Below are 6000 nucleotides of genomic sequence, written 5' to 3'. Positions count from 1 at the left end.
CCCCCGCTCACAGGTTTAGAGTTCTGTATCTCCAACATAGAAGTTAGGGTTCTTTTCAACTAAAATTTTATTCACCTCATTTTTTAATAGCTTGTACTTTTATAGGTTTCAAAAATTTAAATGTACAAAAAAAATCTTATTTGAAAATAAACTCTTTATCCATCTATGTAGCATTTATGGTAGCATTCTGTTTTAGGTCTATTCTTCTAGAGATGTTAATATATATGCAACCAAATAGAAACACATTCTTCTCCCCATCCATTTTTAATGCCAGTTATTCACATTCATTTGCCTGTTTCTTTGCTTTCTTTTTCTTTTACACAGCTATATATTACGGAGTGCTTTTCATAAGCGGTTCCTGAAGAAATTTATTCCTTTTAAGAGATTTCACATCCTCCACTGGGTGGATGAAACGGATTCTCCCTGGAGGAACATTTAGTTTGATTCCTATTGTTTGTATTTCCAAACAATGCTCCACTGAATAACCTTGTCCCTGCCTCATTTTGTGTGGGAGGCTATATATCTGTGGGACAAGTTACACAATAGCATAATTACTGGGTCAAAGGATATATGTATTTGCAGTTTAACAAATATGCCTTTTATCCGCTTTAGGGAAGATTAAACTCACTTTCTCACTAGTACAATAATATATTTCCTCTCAGTTTGACCAACATAATATGTGATCGACTTAACTTTTATATTTTGTCATTGCAATAGATGGAAACGCTATCTCATTTTAAATTCATAACTTTATAACGGAGTGAAGTTGAGTAGCTTTCAATAGACAGCCTTAGAAATGATTAGGGGTCTTTCAGTTACAAGCAAAACGAAAACATAAGCCCCTCCATCTGGCTTTAGAGAAAGGAATTTACTGTCTTTACAACTGAAAAGTTGGGGGTAAACTCAGAGGTCCCAGGGTGCCTGGATACAAAGGGTCCGAACGCCCTCACTTGCTTTCTCTCTCTCACTTTTCCCCTTTTCTCTACCTCCCTCTCTCCAGGCTCCCTTCCTTTGCTGGCCAGGGAGGCTCCAGAACTGCACCCTCATCTCTTCTCCTGTGGGCTGCATTTATTTAGCATCTAACCTCCTGTGGTTGCAAGTTCAGAGGCCTGGGGTTGTCAGAAGCATTGAGCAATCATGGACCATTTTGGGGGGCAGCACTCTTTAAGTGACACAAATTCACTTAAAATATTAGTAAGCAACAACATGACAAGGTCTAAGTCGTCCACATTTTACAAGTGAAGAAACTATGCTTTTTAAAGATATAAAAAGATATGAAAGATATAGCTCTTTGCCTAGAGCTACCCAGTGAATGATAGGGACAGTATTACTATCCAGGTGCATCTGACAGTGAATGTCCAGTGATTAGCTACATGCTTTTGTTCAGGAGCTCCAATGGAAAAATCAATCACCACCTCAATCCAGGCCCATCCATTGACTCCGAATAAACAAAAAAAAGAAAAACCGAAATGGAAAATTCTGGATGTGTCCTGTAGGTGCCACCATCACCATGGGCTATCTCTTTTCCACTGTGTAGCACGGATCTCTTTAAGGCTGAAATTCTAGAAGATGGAAGAAAACTGCTCTTTATATTTATGCAACTGACATTTTGCACTGGCATCTCACATATAATTTAGAATTCTGGATCTCCGCTATGTTGTTATTGTGTCTTTCTTTCTAAAAAGTATGCACTGAAAATATTTGTGAAGAGTTTATGTAGTTCCAAAAAAAATTTAAATACAGTGGAATAAAATGTATACAGTGAAAAAAATCTCTTTCCCCATCTTATCCCTTAAATTCCATGTTCCATTGCCCCTTCCTCATGGATAACTACAGTTTTATTTTTCCTGAGACAACCATGTACATGCAAGCCAATAAGAAAATATATTTCCTTTCTTCTCTGTTTATATATGTATTATACAAATATTAGCACTTAAACATTTTCTCTTAACGTATGTTGAAGATATGTTCATATTAGCAAAAAGGAAATTCTTTTACAACTTCATATATTCCCCTGTATAATTTTACCTTATTTTTCATTTATCCAGACCCTATTGATGGACATTTATATTGATGTTTTCCTGTTACAAACAATGCAGTAATGGATAAAAGCTTCTTCGTTGTAAATGTATAAAATAGTTGTAGAATAAATCCTAGAAGTGAAATTGTTGAGTTAAAAGGTAAATGTATTTGTAATTTCAGTGAACATTTCCAAATTGCCTTCCACTTGATGGTATCATTTTAGCACTCCCACTAACAGTCCTTGCTCCATAAATTGGACAATTACAGTGAATTATCCAGTTATTGGACATTTGCAGGTCTGATAGGTAAAAACTGGTATATTTGTGCAGTTGTATTTCTTCTATTTCAAGTGAAATTAAGCAATTTTTCATCGATGAAAACCCTGTGTGTTTAGTTGAGTTTTTTTCACTTTTAGAAAAATGTGAGGTTTAGAAATCCCAACTCATAGAAACTGAAGCAAGAGGAAGAAATCTGTATTCACATAACTGGACATGGATGTTCTTGGATTTCAAGATCTCTTACTCTCTGCCCTCAATTCAGCTCAGTCAGTCATGTCCGACTCTTTGCGATCCTATGGACAGCAGCATGCCAGCCTTTCCTGTCCATCACCAACTCCCAGAGCTTGGTCAAACTCATGTCCATTGAGTCGGTGGTGGACCATCTCATCCTATGTTGTCCCCTTCTCCACCTGGCTTGAATCTTTCCCAGTATCAGGGTCTTTTCCAATGAGTCAGTTCTTTGCATCAGGTGGCCAAAGTATTGGAGCTTCAGCTTCAGCATCAGTCCTTCCAATGAATATTCAGACTGATTTCCTTTAGGATTGACTGGCTTGATCTCCTTGCAGCCCAAACAACTCTCGAGAGTTTCTCCAACACCACAGTTCAAAAGCATCAGTTCTTCGGTGCACAGCTTTCTTCACAGTCCAACTCTCAACATCCATACACAACTACTGGAAAAAACCATAGCTTTGATTAGATCAACCTTTGTGGGTAAAGTAATGTCTCTGCTTTTAAATATGCTGCCTAGGTTGGTCATAGCTTTTCTTCCAAAGAGCAAGTGTCTTTTAATTTCATGACTACAGTCACCATCTGCAGTGATTGTGGAGCCCAGGAAAATTAAGTCTGTCACTGTTTCCATTGTTTCCCCATCTACTTGCCATGAAGTGATGGGACCAGATGCCATGATCTTCGTTTTCTGAATGTTGAGCTTTAAGCCAGCTTTTTCACTCTCTTCTTTCACCTTCATCAAGAGGCTCTTTAGTTCCTCTTCACTTTCTGCCATCAGGGTGGTGTCATCTGCATATCTGAGATTATTGATATTTCTCCTGGAAATCTTGATTCCAGCCTCTGCTTCATCCAGCCTGGCATTTCGCATGATATACTCTGCATAACAGTTAAATAAGCAGGGTGACAATATACAGCCTTGCCATACTCCATTCCCAATTTTGAAACAGTCCTTAAGTTCTATGTCTGGTTTTAACTGTTGCTTTTTAATCACATACAGATTTCTCAGGAGACAGGTAAGGTGGTATTCCTATCTCTTTAAGAATTTCCCACAGTTTGTTGTGATCCACACAGTCAAAATTTAGTTTTGGCATAGTCAATAAAGCAGATGTAGATATTTTCTGGAACTCTCTTGCTTTTTCCAAATTCAACGGGTGTTGGTAATTTGATATCTGGTTCCTCAGCCTTTTCTAAATCCAGCTTGAACATCTGGAAGTTCTCAGTTCATGTATTGCTGAAGCCTCACTTGGAGAATTTTGAGCATTACTTTGCTAGCATGTGAGATGAGTGCAATTGTGCAGTAGTTTGAACATTCTCTGGCATTGCCTTTCTTTGGGATTGGAATGAAAACTTTTTCAGTCCTGTGGCCACTGCTGAGTTTTCCAAATTTGCTGACGTATTGAGTCTAGCACTGTCACAGCATCATCTTTAAGGATTTGAAATAATCACCTCCACTAGCTTTGTTTGTAGTGATGCTTTCTAAGGCCCACTTGACTTCACTTTCTAGGATGTCTGGCTCTAGGTGAGTGATCATACCATCGTGGGTATCTGGGTCAGGAAGATCTTTTTTTGTACCGTTCTATATTCTTGCCACCTCTTCTTAATATCTTCCGCTTCTGTTAGGTCCATACCATTTCTGTCCTTTATTGTGCCCATCTTTACATGAAATATTCCTTTGGTATTCTAATTATCTTGAAGAGATCTCTAGTCTTTCCCATTCTATTGTTTTTCTCTATTTGTTTGCATTGATCACTGAGGAAGGCTTTCTTATCTCTCCTTGCTATTCTTTGGAACTCTGCATTCAGATGGAGGTATCTTTCCTTTTCTCCTTTGCTTTTCATTTCTCTTCTTTTCTCAGCTATTTGTAAGGCCTTCTCAGACAGCCATTTTGCCTTTTTGCATTTCTTTTTCTTGGGGATGGTTTTGATCATCACCTCCTGTGCAACGTCACAAACCTCTGTCCATAGTTCTTCAGGCACTCTGTCTATCAGATCTAATCCCTTGAATCTATGTGTCACTTCCACTGTATAATAGCAAGCAATTTGGTTTAGGTCATACCTGAATGGTCTAGTGGTTTTCCCTATTTTCTTCAATTTCAGTCTGAATTTTCAATAAGGAGGTCATGATTTGAGCCACAATCAGCTCCTGGTCTGTTTTTTGCTGACTGTATAGAGCTTCTCCATCTTTGGTTGCAAAGAATATAACCAATCCGATTTCGGTGTTGCCCATCTGGTGATGTGCATGTGTAGAGCCGTCTCCTGTGCTGTTGGAAGAGGGCGTTTGCTGACTTCTCTCTATCTGAGAGGGGCTTCTTTCCTGTGGTGACCCCTGGCACTTCTATACTTATAACCTCACAGCTCCAAGTTGAGAAAAAATTTCTGGACAACACTGTCTTATCATTAAGCTGAACTGGATTATGTGTTCATATTTGAGGTGTAAAGATATAGGGCTTGGATGGTCCAGGTCTGAGTTAAATTTTTCTTTTTGAGCCAAAGATAGCATCAACCTGATAGCTGTTTCTCCCATTATGTGGATTGAGGTTTAGGGTTAAGGTTCAGAGATTAGTGTTGCGACCTTCTTGAGGAAAACTAAAGTTGTATAATACACAAGGAAATGAATGGGTACTGCAATGCGTACACAGCATCCATACTCATCTTTCTTCCCATGTATACATCTTAAGAAATGCTCCTATGCACAGCAAAATTAAAAACCACTCACTCTCTTTCTGGGGGAGGCAATCTAGTGTTCAAGTCCGGGATAACTAAGTGATATGCACTGTTGGTCAGATCTAGGCTTGGCTTCTCCCAAGTATAGGCATTATAGTAATTTGTAACAAATAGTTATATTTACTATACATAAAATATTATAGCAATTTATAGTAAATCCTAACATCAATCGCCCTCAAGGAATACCTGGATTATTCTCTAACAGAGAAAGAACACTCTAATTATGATAAAAACTCCATCCCAAATGCAGAAAATGAGACACAATAGTGATAACAGAACACCACCCAAACTGTGTCTTAGATGGCCTGAATGAGGTATTCTGGCCATTCTGGCTCTTTTCTCTAGAAAGCCTTTCTATATTTGCTATGGTTTTTGTCAAGCTCAGTTCCTACTGAAGTGAGTTTGGGGGACCTGAGACTTTTTCAGAGGTTAGCCATCCCTGACCGATAGTAGCTATGAGCTGTAAAAAGCAGCACATTTGTAAGGAGGGTAATATTATCTGTGTTTCACAAGTGAGGAAACTAGGGCTTGAAGAGGTTAGGGACTTTTGGGATGAGTGACATGGAGAGGTCAGAATCCTGGGATATTCCTTTCTTCAGATCACTGGCATTTCCATCTGCTGTCTATGAAGCGGCTTTGTTTGCAGTGTTTACATCAGTAATCACCAAAACTTTCATTTCTAGCAAGAGCAAAGGGAAATCCTTGGTCACTTGTTGTAAACTGTTTGGCCTTAAAGGGAGAACAAAGTA

The sequence above is a fragment of the Ovis aries genome, chromosome 4, assembly GCF_016772045.2.
Source record: "Ovis aries strain OAR_USU_Benz2616 breed Rambouillet chromosome 4, ARS-UI_Ramb_v3.0, whole genome shotgun sequence".
NCBI lineage: Eukaryota > Metazoa > Chordata > Mammalia > Artiodactyla > Bovidae > Ovis > Ovis aries.
Note: the sequence above shows the minus strand (reverse complement) of the source record.